This window comes from Mya arenaria, chromosome 10, assembly GCF_026914265.1.
Source record: "Mya arenaria isolate MELC-2E11 chromosome 10, ASM2691426v1".
NCBI classification, from domain to species: domain Eukaryota; kingdom Metazoa; phylum Mollusca; class Bivalvia; order Myida; family Myidae; genus Mya; species Mya arenaria.
Window position 1 is genome coordinate 41,951,995 of NC_069131.1, and position 15,918 is coordinate 41,967,912.

Genomic DNA, 15,918 nt, shown 5'->3' on the forward strand with positions numbered 1-15,918 from the left:
AAACATAATCATGTTGGTTTGATTTGCAGTGACAATCAAATCTTAATATGCTTTTACGAGACCATGTACACAACATTTATGATTTGGATACATCATTTAAAGTATACAAATGTTTTATTACTAACAATGACTTATTTATAAAATCATCTACTGATAGGCAAATCGAATGTTACATGTTTTTCTTTCAGAAAATATTAATATATATTTATATATGTTATCACCGTTAATCAGAGCTTTATAATAAACGTATAGTATCTTAGTTTGTGTTTCTATTAGTTAATATGCAATGTAATGTTATTAGTATCTGAGCGTTTAATTGACGGTAGACCGTGGCAGCATGCAGAAAATTAGGTACAGTGGCCATCAGAGGACCACGTTACCAGGACATAACACAAAAATAACTTTTACTTTTATTTAGTTCGCATTACTTAACCATAACTCTTTTTGAAGACAGTTTTTATCTAATCTAAAGCGCTCTCGAGTCCGTCCTCTTGTAGAACTTGATGAAGAAGTGCTGAAAAAGCGAAACACCATTTCCATGTTCAAACTCCCTGAACGCTTAACCTCTCTGAGAAAGTCGTACCTCTATACCACTAAGCAACTGTCATCAATTGACCTATATGTAATTATCACAAACGATAGCTTATATGAATAATGCAAGTGGCCATCTTTAAAAAATAAAATGGCAAACGGATTTGTTTTTTCAAAAGCAATTATTTGAAGTCGCTTTTGGTTTTCTACTTCGAATGTTGTATAATTCTGTAACCAGCGTTATCAAGGGGCCAGTATATATTATATCCAAATAATTGTCCGTTGCCAAATGGACAATAAAGTCAGACATTTTAATCGCTATTTCCTCTTTTTTATTTGACCATTCGAAAAGGTAGCATTCAAATTTTCTGAAAGCCCCACTCGTACCACCCTTGTCTCCTAATAGTGGTTGTCAAAATTGCTAAATTACGAAAACAAACAATTATGAGCCTTATGGTTTTTAAGCTGATGAATATGGAAACGATTTAAAACATACATTGTCTGCATACATTTCCACCAACCCGGCTTCAACAACCATGGTGTACCACATACAGGTTCAACCGCACTCCGTTCCGCACGACTCCACAAACTGGTCTATAGCAGGAGCGCACAATGGCGATTTACGTGAAGTCATTACTTGAGAAAAACCTATAATAATACATATCTATGCATAAGTTAGTATTTGTTTTATTCAAGTTCTATTATTTCATTATGAGCTGGGTCTTTTGCAGAAACATCTGCATTTAGAGTGATAGGGGAATTATAAAGACAAGCATAGTAAAACATATTAGCCAAAACTTAAAGGGGCTGTGTCACAGATTGGCACCAAAAAAGTGTTTTTCTGTAACGAATCTCAGGACAATTATCTAATAGAATGTGTTACGCTTTGATATCATAATTGTAAAAAAAATGTATCAAAATGTAAAAAAAATTCGAACCCGCGACGCCAAAATTGAAGTCCAGCGTCTAACTCACTGAGCTACAAAGACTTATTTTAATCGGGTGACATAATTAAGCTATACACCTACCTCAGTAATATCACGTGATAACACAGACTAGCCAATCACGCATAAGGAATGAATTCTACCTGGTAGATATACCCAGTAATCATTTTAATGGAAAAAAAGAAATAACTGCTAAACTTAAATAAATTGGAAACTATGTGGTACTTCAGTTAGTAAGTTTTAATTCATTGTACACATCGATGCCAATTTTATGTCAGTTTCCGACAATTTTCTTTTTTTTTTTCGCTATTTTATCATCCGTGTGACAGCCCCTTTAAGGGGTTGTATCAATTTCCAATTATGTGATAGAATAAGAATAGAATGCTTGTTTCAAATAAATGAACTATTGAAATACTTACGTGAACTTCCAAATGTCCGATTTAAATTATCGATGTTGTATTATTGGAATGTCGAACAACTATGAAGTGACGTAACGGTATTGGTGCATTATAAAAATTACTACTTACTTAGTTATAATTATGTCTGATAGAACAAAATGCTTCACGGCTAAATCGGTCCAAATTATTAACAGAAAGTACATTCATATAAACCTTTAGTGTACAATATGTTAGAGCCAACCTCGATACAAATATATGTTATAACATGTGAATAATAATTATCTGTAATTACAGCATTTGTCCATTCTATAGCCATACACTCCCTATTCTCAATGGCATATTCAATTTTACATTAATTTGTGTTCCGTATTCCATGGTCAATACTGTCTCTCATTTCAACTTTATACTGTGACGTATATTCGCAAATTGTCACTGTCAATATTGTTGAAAATGATGTGTTCCGTCTAGTATGAATTATTGAAATACTCATTTAGTTTTTAGTCTGTCAAATCGACTTTAAAATTCTTTTTTATATGTTATCATTACTAATAGAATTATACTAAATAAATGTCTGTTTCTTTCTGTTATTATGAAATGTTTGTGCTATATGGTGTCAAAGGGTAGCTAGCTCAAACAATGGATAAAAACGCCCAAATCAGTATTATGATAACCAGTTCTCGAAGGGAAGGCAAAACTACCAAATAACATATTCGACAATTAACGATCGCAAAGATCAGAACAAACAAAGACGAAACGAGCAACAGAAAACCCCGATATGGACCTTCGTTGCATGAAAACTAATATTAGGTATAACAATTCTCGGTGAAGCACATTGCCATGATATTACACGAAAAATATTTACCCTAATTCAGCTCGAATAAGTTGTTCTTAACTCGCTGTGGAAACAGCTATATTCTTATCTTAACTACCAATTACACGTATGTGGCAAAGTACAACAATTAATGAACATATTTATAGTGGCGCTCCGCGAATCCTAGACCCGTCTGGAAGAATCGTACATCTTCCCCACTAAACCACTCTGACGCCAAAAATTCATTATATAATTACTTGCTGTACTTACAATAGCTACCCATATTCGTAGAATATTACTGTAGACAGATGGGGTTTTAATTAGCGGTGACGAAATGCCTGCGATTTCCATTCGAAAATTTGGATTTGCTTCCTTCAAAAGGGACATAACCGTTGTACATTGACAATACAGCACAAAGGGGCAGGGGTAAGCATCAAAAACTGCTTCCCTGACACTGATGTTAAGTAATTGAATGCTACAGAAACAATGAAATCGTTTGACTAATAAATGTTGGGCATAAAATCGTAATTTTGTGAAATAAATTTAATTATGTCAGATTTACGATTGTAGTGTAATCATTTGAATAATGTTCTATCAATTGAACCATACATTCGGAAAAAAAATCGATCACCTTTACAGACGATCACTGATCAGACCATTCCACACTTTCAATTTACCGACTGGGATGAAATGAAGAATATTCCAAAGTCAACGACAAATTTTCTGTCGTTTTTGAACGTGATAGAAACTGTCACGACACAACATGATGACGGACCGATATTGGTCCATTGTTTGTACGTTTTCATTCAATTTAAAGTCACATTTAAAATTTCTTTGGATGCCGGTTTATATCAACATCGGTATGATCAGTATTATCAGTTGATCAAATGAAGTTCGAGAAAATAATGTTTTTATGAATCCTATGGCTATTTTTATTGCCGATGTAATTTAAAATAATGATTGGAAATGCTCAACATAAACGTAGGATTTAAGTACTGAATAGAAATACCTGAATAATAATTATCTTACTTGTATGTTAATCAAGGCGATTACTATCTATTACACAGTGATGGTGCGGGCAAAAGCGGTCTTTTCTGTGTGGTTTCGTTCCTTCTCCACAAGATGGCCGTGGAACACGAAGTCAGCGTGCTCAATGCTGTTAGGAAGATCAAAACAATGCGGAGACTAGCAATCCCCAATGAGGTGAATAATTCATCCCTAAAAAATATTAGGGACGGATACCAGTATCGTAGTTAATGATCCGATGCGTAAAAAGTATTTATGATTACAGCATTTATGCGCTAGAAATCATTATGTGTTATTAAACAACATGTTTTCATTTATTTTTCCAGGAACAATTTGTGTTCTGCCATGGATGCGTTTCGGAGTATCTTAGTTCGTTCGACGTTTACGCCAATTTTAGTGAAAAAACGGGGAACATTTAATGCTCTGGCCTATCGTTACCGCTGAAGATTAAGACACAAGACAGTTTATAAAATATTGGCATTACGAATGCCCGACGAGGGGCATTGTGTGTTTAATTATTTGCAGCACGTCAGATGTAAAGTAAACTATATTTATTTCATTATTGTACATGTACGTAACATAAATGTATTAACTAATCTTCAAAGTGTATTTTATACCGTATTATCTGCAGTTATATTGTATGAGTGTTTTTGAAAATGGATATACAACCAATAAACGATCTCTTATGTAGTCTCAATACTAATAAAAGACTATGTATCGTTGAAAGAGAGTTTCATGTAACCTCATGGCAAACAATTCTTAGTTAAGCATTTGTAAGAACAATATTCGAGTGGTATGTTTTCATTTTCATGATGTTGTTTTTCATATTGTATTCTTTGTATTGGTATCATTTGTAACGTTCGTGATAAATTGTCATTGGTCCTATCAAAGAATCTCGAAACACATCTAAGCTAAAATGAATTACGCGGAAAATGAATACTGCCTAAAGTATATGTGTGTTTGGCTTGTGGTCACCATGTCGAAAAAGTTATTTCACAGTATGCGTACCATCGTGCCAACGAGAACAGTTGATATAACATGGTAAAAACTAGTTTCATTATCATGGTAAAATATATCAGTTTTAAATAACATAAACCTTAACCTATAAACACTTGTTGCATTCGCATTATCGATTTTTTGTTTGTTTTAAACTATGATTGTCTACACTCACAGCAATGTTTGCACTTTTATAATGTTGCACATTGTTTCTATCTTTCTTGCATGCTTCGTGTTAAACAAAATAGTTCATTGATACTTCATAAAAAATAATCACCTACATTTTTTTATATTTAAGTGTTTTACATTATATCATGTATTTGTAATGTTTATAATTATTATATTGAGCATGGCAAAATTGTCTATGTTTGTTCCATGAAGTTTGTTCTAAATAAATTAAAGACCAATTTTTTAACTAGCAGCCACTCATTTATATATTAACAGGGTCACATTTACACACGCTTACAAACCATGAAATTATAAATGATACAAGTAATATATTTGGATTAACCGTGATTTTCATGACATTGAAAGGAAATCAATGTACTCTCCATTTATTTTATACAATATGTAGTGTGTGTGCGTTTGTAAATGACTGAGATTCATGTATATATTCGTATCTTTATTAATCAATTATGTATACTTATGATAATATTACTTATTTTCAGGTTAAAATTGCTCAGACCTAAGACTGTTTACATTCCAATGCATTGTAATATTATCCATTTATTGACTCCCAATATTTACCAGATAGAAAAAAAGACCGTTTGTTTGACTTTAGCTAGTACTTGTTTTATATGATACATAAACAAGCCTAATTTACGTGGATTCTGCTCAAAATATTTGATTTCCTGTTGGTTTAAGGAAAAAAAAACATTGATGTTTCAAAGTCCACATAAAGGGTTATATTCAGAACAAAAGATATATCTTAAAATCAGATGAACAAACATATTAAGTTAATTTTAATATCGAAACTTTAGGACTTGAAGTTTATTTCAAGTCCTAAAGTTGAAATATATATGTTTAATGTTTTCACCTCAAAAAATAGAATTTCGCACATTCATATCCGTCTAGTTCTTTTTGGATGGTTAAAGAAATACACTTGTACCAGCTAGTCAAATCAACAAACGGCTCTACAAAACTTGCAAAGTGTATTAGGAAAATATTTTACAAACAAATTATTTGAGCTCATATTGTTTTATATCTAGGTAGTGTTAACAGTTTTGAAGAGTTCATTAGAGCCAATACAATAATAATAAATTATTATTGCTTGTCATCCCTATGCTGGTCGAAATAATCTAAATGTCTGGAAGTACAAAACGGTTTGAACTCACTTTTATTTACATCGCAAGCATTGTAAAATGTACTTGCCATTTATTTTTTGTTATTCGCATTGTTAAGGAAGTATAATTGTGTTGGTTTGATATGCAGTGACAATCAAGTATTATCTGGGCTCGTCCCTGTAGCTTATATTGCAGTATGCACACCTGATTTGAAAAACATTGTTTACCGTGTACACATGTCATGTATATCCAGCTTCCATGTCTTAATAAAATACTCATTAACTGATGTCTCTCGAGTCTAATTGATTTTTCAGAAGATGTTTTAATATGTAACTTATAGCAGTGTTTTTGAAGAATTTGATATGTGTTATGTATGTAATTATGTCATACTCTCTGCTATTTTGAAATTACTGGTCATAAAAGTGAGTCTGCAGCTTAGCTTGAACAATTAATTCCAATTCTCTTTGATTGATCGGATTCGTATGAAGACCCAATACTTTTTATGTTGATATTCGGAGAACAACAATATCAATATTGTCGGTAAGGCCAAGCACTGTCAAAAACACAAGACAAAACTTACAAAATAATCAACAATATCGAACCAGGACGTAGCGTTGAATTGTAAACAACAACAAACGTGTTTAACGGAAATGATTCAGGACAGGGGCAGCACGAAAAGGAAAATTAGGTACAAAGTACCACAGAGGAACACATTTCCATGACACGAAATATATTTACATATCTTAAGTTCGTACAAATTGGTCTTATTTAAATCACCCCCGAGAACGGTCTTCTGCCGAACCTAATGCTTGTACACTTTTTGTCGTGATTTGGGCTACGAGATACCTCTTTAAGAGACTTAGCAATTTACCACTCTCAACCGTCGACTATTTTGTTGCATTACAAAAAATATCTTATATTATGCAAGTCGCCATTTTCGTAGATAAAAATTACACCTGAAATCTTTCTTAATAGGACATGGCATGACACAATAACGTTTCGGTCATAATCTTATGCGATATGTGATATGTGTGTGTATTGTTTTGTACCGTTATTTGAACAATGGTACCACTAATACAGTGTACTATGCAAGGTAAGCGTTAAACATTATACAACGGTATTGCAACTCCTAATGACGGAAATATCGTTTGGAATTATCTGATTTAAACGAGACGTATCTACAAGTACTATTCTGTCTAATGCAAGCCGTCATTCCAATCAGTTGAATTACAAATACAATACGGTTAATGGCCATTACATTGTATTTTATATGACAGTCGTATAGATAATTACCGGAGGGAACTGTAGTTATTGATGTTCACAACGGAACTATGAACGATCGTGTAATAATGCGAACCAAAACTTCATGCTTTATATTTTAAATATAAACAAAAATTGCAGGACCTTGTGAAATAATGACTTAAAGATCGAACAAAGGCTAGTTTACCTTACAATTCTTCGCATATTTTGGTAAACATAAATGTTGGAAATGTAAAATACGGATCATCCTAATAATGATCCACAAATAGTTTAATGTTTTGGGCTTTAAACGAGTCAATCTCAAAATCTATACAAACATTTCCGAACTAGAGTTTTATGGAAAAAATCGATCTTGAACCTACATGGAAGTGAGTGACATCGCACGCATTGCATACAATCTCAGGTATAACATTATGCAATCTGACTAGTGCCGAATAAAAAAACAACAAAATTAAATGAAAAGTAATTGCAAAGAGAAAAAATACAAAATTGAATAACTCTGTAAAACTTTGATAGTCTTAAGAATTAGGTAATGTCAAGCGTGATTTCAAACCGTTCAATGTATTTAACCGATCATGCCTTAGTGCCTTTATACCACATTCTTGCAATGAATGCAGAAGGTAAAATGCTATTTACATTTAAGACATCCGCCTGACACCGCCGCTCTTCGAAGATTTCTATTTCTAAACAATTCTTATGGTGGGACATTGTAAACAATTATGCTTGTGGAATAAAAGGTATGCCAACCTTGGACGTTTCGTACTATGAAAGTTTCGTTCCCACCAAAGATATTGTTGACGTTTCTTTCAAATCATACAATATTGTTTTGGACAATTTCAAATCATTTCGAAATCAACATATATACTAGGACGATTACTTAAACTTAATAATTTATGTATTGAACACATATTGCTTTACATTGAACATTACAGATTTGCATATCATACATGTAAATGATACGTTTATAGGGTTTTATACTTAATATTATTGTACTGTACAAAAATCAAAACAAACATTTATTCAATTACTTACAAGTAAATAATACAAAGGGAAGTAATTTGTTTGGCAAGAAAAAAAAGCTAAAAAGTGTATCAATACCATCTTTGAAGTCGCGCTGATCAAGTTCAAGTTAAATACCAAATAACATAAAGTATGTTTTAGTTGCCTTAATCGATGAAGATCGAATATATGTGCCCCTACAAAGAAGATTTTTACTTCATTGTTAGGCGGATTCCACTGCATGGATTACCAGGAAAGCATTCATCTCTATATGCGGAACAAGTCCTTTCCTATATCCTAGCATGAAATAATTGGAGCCACAACATTTTGCTTTGAGTTTATTTTGAGTTTGTTCAGAACCTTTACATTTTACACGACACATAATGTATCCAATGTGGCACTTTATTCTAAGTTTTTGTATCGTATAAACTTAAACACACATACACACACACCCACGCACACCCACACGCACACGCACACGCACACGCACACACACACCCACACACACATATATATTACAGTTTACCTCATTTACCGATTTTCAAACAACTAGCCCCAGAACGGAAAACGCGTTTGAGGATTTTCAACGCATTAAGAAATGTCGTGGCTCAATTTATTCCCCGCCGTAATATGTTATTGGCCGTGCGCACCCTTTACCGTCTGACATATTTGAAATTGTGAAAATTCGTGAGGATAATACCATCAAACATGACCGCCAGTCTTTAACATGTATACAAAAATATAATGTATTTGTATATAAAAACAACAACAGAAAATTGATCGATTATTTATAGTTTTAAAAGCCGCCTTGATTGTCATTTTACAATATGGCCTCGAGACTGATGTGGTATAAAGTATAAGTACACTCCTAACCACGGGTTTTTTGCAAAAAATAGGGGGTGCCACCGCGGGAGAGTTTGCGTCATCGCGGAAAATCGCGGTGATATATTCCGCGGTAGCCAACGGGGTGGTGCGCGTCCATCTGCTATCGCGTTCCACTTCCGAAAACAAGCACGCGGCACATCGCCGCAATGCAGCTTACCGCGATATGCAGGAATTTAACAAGTAAACGTGGTGCAAATACAAAAAAAAACACATGTAAATTGAATCGTGCTCGCAGAATCGATTTCACTCGATTGCGAGGGTAAGCAATCGAATCCCACAAACTTATTATTATGTCGCTGGTATATTAAGCGTTGGTTAAGTATTTTTATACGTAAATTGACTCAATATATTATTTGTTTACAATTACACAAATTTAAAGAGAGCATTCGAAATTCAGTTCCTTGGAACAAGGTGACAAGAGTGTCTGAATACTTATTGCAAAGTATACTTTTCAGGGATCAAACAGCATTTGGAATGCGTACCAAGATTTGTAGATTACGATTCGAGTTTTTCTTTTAGTTTAATAAATCTGACCTGAATTATGTTTATAGGACGGGAACAAATAAAAAGCTGAGAAAAGACAGCTATCTTAATAACCATTTAATAACACTTCGAAACGCCGCGGTGACTCGACGCGGTGGAACGCGGGGAAAATAAAAGGTTTGAACTTAACGCGGTGGGCATTATGCTTCAATTGCGGCATATAGTAAATTTTAGATTAAAAAGATAACGTCCGCGGTGAGAAAACATCGTGGCAATGTGCTAAATATGCAGAAAAAACGCGTGTTTTTTAGTGTACTGTCATTACAACTGTTTTCAATGAGTATGATGTCTTGTTTAACATCCCAAGAATATGCTCCGAAGGTCATGATTCTTTAAAGCTATTTTACGCTACTGTTTTTGGTCAGTAATATCTTTGATTTAAACAAATGCAATTTTTGAAAGGCCTAATTCTGCCTGTTGTAGATTGTATAAAGCTGTATTGAATTGTACAAATAGTGCATAATCAAATTCCAGGCAGGCAATTAAGTTCTTGGCTCCAGACTTCACACGTTCGCACCACAATAGAATGTGAAGGCTGCCGGTTCTTGTGCATCAAATCCTTCGTTAAACCGCATCTTCACATTGCCTCCAATTGTGTTGATAATACCGACAACGTTTCTGACCGTCGGAATTGATTAAGAGGAACATTCTGGGTTTGTATTTCATATATCTGGGTTGTTGGACGAAACAGTGCAATTGCTTTGAAGATTGTTTTCGTGTTTGATCGAATTCTTGAATCTTTACAAATGTTTACACCAAATATATGTTGAATAAATAGTTAAGCGATGTAACTGTGTTTTAAGTTTAAATAGATGTATTGTTAAACTCGAGTACAGTCCCTTGTACCATGATTGGATTCTCGTACACTAACTTAACGACTGAAGCACAATTCTCATTTGTTCTTCTAAATAATACATAAGCGTGGCGTACACGATTGAATGTTGCGCTCTAAAGTCTTACAAAGTAAACAATATCATGTTTTATGAGTCAGATGTACTTTGTACGTTTCTGCTTTAATTGCATTTCAGCACTATTGAGAGTAATTCAATGAAATGAAGTACACTGTTAATACGTTGAGGAATAATGTTTGTTTCGTGAACATTGCATATTTGTGGCTGTATTTAATTTTCTACTTTTTTAAACTTCAAAGATAAAATGACAGCACATAGAATCTACCACGTTACTTGCCATTAGAAGTGCAAACCAAAACTGAAAGGGTTTCGATTCATTCTCGGGACTGCAGATCGCTTTCCGTTGCGTAGTTAGCGGTCCGACTCCAACTTCTTCACTCAAGTGTTTATCAGAAGTAGCCTGATTTCTGGTTTCGTAAAGTTGTGGGTCAAGTGTTAAGTGTTCTTATCATGTCAACGAGTAAGGGCGTGTTTCCAGGATAGTGAATTATAATTTGTAGTAAGTAGCGTGTCCTCGTTCACAAATGGTAGGTGCAAATCCGCCTTCTTTACACCATTACGAATTTAGGGCACGGCCGGAATTCGGATGTTCCATCAGTATCAGACCTTGCCGTGAAACGGGAAAGATATCGGTTTTGAATCAACTTTCTATTTCATTAAATGAGAAACGAAAACCCCCATCAATATGATTTACATATTCTAGAAGTTTGCCTTGTCTCCTACCACGCCTGATTTGTGGTACTCCTCCTACTTCACAGCAGTGAGCACAATACCCTGACATAATTCGGATTCGGTATAGGTTTATAGTCATGTCCTTTTACACGAATACATGGTGGTGTGTGGGAGTATCCTTATCAAACCTTGTTTATGGTACCCAGCCTGCTTCAGACAAATGAATGCAGACCTATTCGAAAATCGGGTTTTGTTTAGGGCAACAATTACAAAGTATTTTCCAAGGTTTGGAAAATATGTTGATGGAGAAGATCGTGTCTAACATGTCTACAGATGAGGGCCGTTATGAACGTAAATACGCTTTATAATTCGCTAATGTCAATATGATTTCAACCATCTGACAAAAATCGACAAAATCGAAGATGGCTGCATCAATTCCACCCAATTAAGTGACAAGTTTCATAATACAATAGGAAGCGATTTGTTACAGTTTTCAATGATTCATTTTTACGTTAAGGATCAAGCCTATCGTGCATGTAAAATACATAAATGTAATGAAATGTATCAGTACACTAAAACCATTGCCATTACAATCTATTTAATGAAACGAAGTACCCTTTAAAAAACATAAAGACGTAAAAAAGTATATAAGTATGTCTGCTCTCCTAATGCAACTGTTGATGGTACCTTGTATACTTTACTCCAGTGAGTACAAGACTAAGACAGATTTTTGAATTTGTACCTGTTTGTGATATGAGTATTCAAAACGTTTAAGAGATTTGAATTTGTGACGACCTAAAAATGCTAGAAAAAGGGCGTGTCCGCTAAACACCTTAATGGTAGTATCTCAGATTTAACCGGAAAATGTGTTTTGTGGCAATTTATGGCCATATTGACGAGTGATTTAACGACTTAACGGGTTTTCACAGATTGACGACCTATATGTTGTTGTTGGTAGGCAAGCATTTTTCATCATCTATGGTCGAGATCACCCTACTTCACTCTGTTTTTCTTGGCGATTTTTTACCAATTTTGCGCGTGCTTTGATCGAGTTGTGAGTTTTCAAGGAGAGTCAACTGATACAGGATGGTAGGTTGACGTATCCCCTCTACACATTCTAGGCTGTACTACGCTATACCCTATTGATTTACCTAGGCTGAAAAAAAATGGTGATTATGGGCCATTTTATCACAGCGGATAGCAAATTTGTTGGCGATTTTGGGCGAGTGTTTTAAACCAGTAAGAACCAGACCCAGCCAAAGCACTTGTTTTGAGTTGATAAGGGGCAAATTTTTTAAGCGTTTGGAACTTACTAACGATTTCCTCATTGTGCTGAACTATATAAGGTGTTAGATGAGTGTGTCAAATAAAACACGTAGTATGTTGTGCTCCAAGTAAACTACTCAAGTCATTACCAGCCACAACCGGAAAACGGGTTTTGTGGCGATTTTGAGCCGTCTTTGCGAGTGCTTTAAAAAACAAAGACGTAAACGAAGAGTGGTGACGTATATGAGACGATAGCCCTATTACACCTGTCATTTTTATCTGCTCACTTCCTTCGTTTATATACCAGACTCAGCCAGAAATTGCGTTTTGTAAAAAATTTGGGCCGCCTTTGCGAGTGCATTAAAACTTTTTTACATGAGCGATGACCTTTATGGGGTAGTGTGTTGGTGTTTCCTCTACAACACCTATTTTGTTTAATTCCTTCTTCAATCTTAGTAGCAGAACAAGCAGGCAAACGAGTTTTGTATAATTTTTTGCTACTTTTGCTAGAGCATTAAACGATTTTATGAGTTTAACCTGAGTGATCACCCATATGGAGTTGAAGGCCGGGGTGTCTCTTACTACGCCTACTTGCTGGTATTCTAACCACTTCAACCTATTGGGAGACAGATCGAGCCCGAGGGTTTTGTTGTGATTTATGCCTCACTTGGCGAGTATTTAAAATAAGTAAACGAACATTTACAGACAACAAGTGATATAAATGGCCGTGTACTATTCAACAAATAATAGACGGTACTATGCCAACTTCACTTATGAGTTCTAAACGCTACAAAAAAGTAGGATTGGGGCCATTTGGGGCAATCTCCTCGAGTGGTTAAAATGAGTAAATGTTGTTGTTTTTCCCAGAGAAGTGACATATATAAGATGGTAGGTGGGCGCGTTCCCTACAACATTTAATGGGCAGTTCTCCGCCTCTTGCTCTCTCGTGAGTGCCAGTCCCAGTTGGAAAAGAAGTTTGGTGTCGATCCTTGGTCTAGTTTGCGAGTGCATTTAACGATTTAACAAACTTAGCCAGAGTGGTAATCTAAATAGGGTGGTAGGTTGGTGTGTTCTTTACTACACCTACTTAATGGTACTTCGCCCAGTTCACCCTATTTAGAAACAGTTCTAGCCAGAAAGTGGGGTTCGTGTCAATTTGGGGCCCACATTTCTAGTCTTAACAAACTTGCATATCTAGTTGGTGATACTCCGCCTTTACTGATATTGAGTATTAGACACAGCCAGAAAACGGATATTTGGGCATTTTTTGGCCCGGCTTTAAATGTGTTAACTAGTTTACCAAAAATGGTGCCCTATTTTGTGTGGTAGGTGGACGTGTTATTCTAGGTGGTATTTTGAACCAGTCAAACTCGTAAAGCGAGAAGTTACTTCCGTGTCGCGACTATACTAAATAAGGAAACAATACTGTTTATTTTGTAAGCCCACTTGATTAACCTTCCTATTGTATGATAAAACAAGGGCTGCAGCGCAAAGTGACTGTAGTTGCGAGGCTCCTACTACCGCTTCAACGCACAATGGAGGTTCGCCTGCGAAATGTATAGCTGAAGTAGTTCACGGAAACCTTTTCACAGATATTGCTAGAAGATGCTGAATAGACAATACGCTAAACTAATAAAAACAGAAGTGCGAACGGTGTATATTAATTGAAACACTTAATCATACCGATACAATTGTTCCTGCTGAAGGCCACTTAAAGCCCTTAAGATCTACTTATAGCTTCTCATAACTTCTTAGAAATACTAGGACTCTTATATTTATAAATTACCATTAAATGTAAAACTGTAAGGAAATGAATTAATATTACAATATTAAAAATTCAGAAAGGAAGATTACTTTCAATTTCCAATGTATTTAAGAAATTGTTTATGAGATATTCGATCATAGGGGTCTCGATAAAGGCATAATAATATAGATATATGCACAGGCAAAGTTCAACTGAATTTTAAGGATGAATTGAATTTACAGCCTCTTGTATGATAATGATCGATAATAACCCGCAAAATTGTCAAGTATTTTAAATATTGTTAACATTTCTTGTGTCTTTATAATTATAAAGTAAATGGGTTTGAGTGTTATAGTTAATTTGGTTTCATCAGGTCCTGATGGTTCCATCTTGTATCAACAATCAACACGATCCACTATCAACAATCAACACAGAACTCCGACTACTTTGTTCTAGTGAGTACCAGACCCAGCCAGACTACAAGTTTTTCTTTCGATATTTGACCAATTTGCTATAAACGAGTTAACTAATTTTCCCAGAATGTGACCTATAAAGGGTAAAAGTTTAGTGTGTCCCATACACCACATACTATGTAGTACTCCGCCTAATTTACTGCCATGAATACAAGACGAAGCCGGAAAACGGGGTTTGTACAGATAATGGGCCAGTTTTGCGAGTGCCCTTAACATGTTAACGGGTTTATTTTACGAATGGTGACTTCCATGGAGTCGTAGGTGGGTGGGTCACCTATAATACGTAGTCTGTGGTACCCCGCCTTTTTTACTCTTGTGGGAATTAAACCGAGCTTAAAATCTGTTTTGTCGATTTGGCACAAATGTGTAAGTTCGTTATCAATGTTAACTAGTTTTCCCAGAGCCTATTGAGTATATGCGGTAGTTTGTTGACGTGTCGTACTCAAAACCATTTAAACCAGTTTAACCTCTTGTAAAATCATATAAAAATAAGCTTTCTTTTTTAAATGTTTGACAATAATAAAGAATAACAATAAAACGTTTCAATTCTTTGTGTTTCTTTCATGTATTTAAGTATGTTCATATATTGCAATGGTCATATATTTAATTAACAGTATAGAGTAAAGACATACCTCAATTGATTTTAACATAAGTAAAACTGTTTGCGATAGTCAAATGTATGTCAAAAGAACACTCATATTAAAGTTGTGAAATTAAATAGTTTATCAACAAAAAAATGTTGACTTTTTATCTTTTATTTTCCACGTCGTGCGCACATTTTTTTCAAAGTTCGAGTAACAAAACATAAAGAAAAACCAAAAAAAGCCACATATGGTCATCAGGATTGACTAGACATTAAAGTATTTGTCTGCTGTCATCCAGCATTCGGCCGTGAATACCCGTGACTTCCCAATTTTCCTATAATCTACACCGTGTTCAATAAGGTGAGTGATAGAATCCGCAAATTGTAATATTGAAGATTGAACGATATCTTTAAAACAGTTTTTGTTGCCGATGCTGGTCTTAAGTATTTTATTTATTTCATGTTTTATATCTAGAAGGTTTTTTTTACAGAATTTATATATTTTTATTGTTTTATTCCACTTTAATTTTGTTTTTCCTCCTGGTTTGTACAAAAACAAATTCTATAAAAGCGTACCTAATAAAGCATTTTTA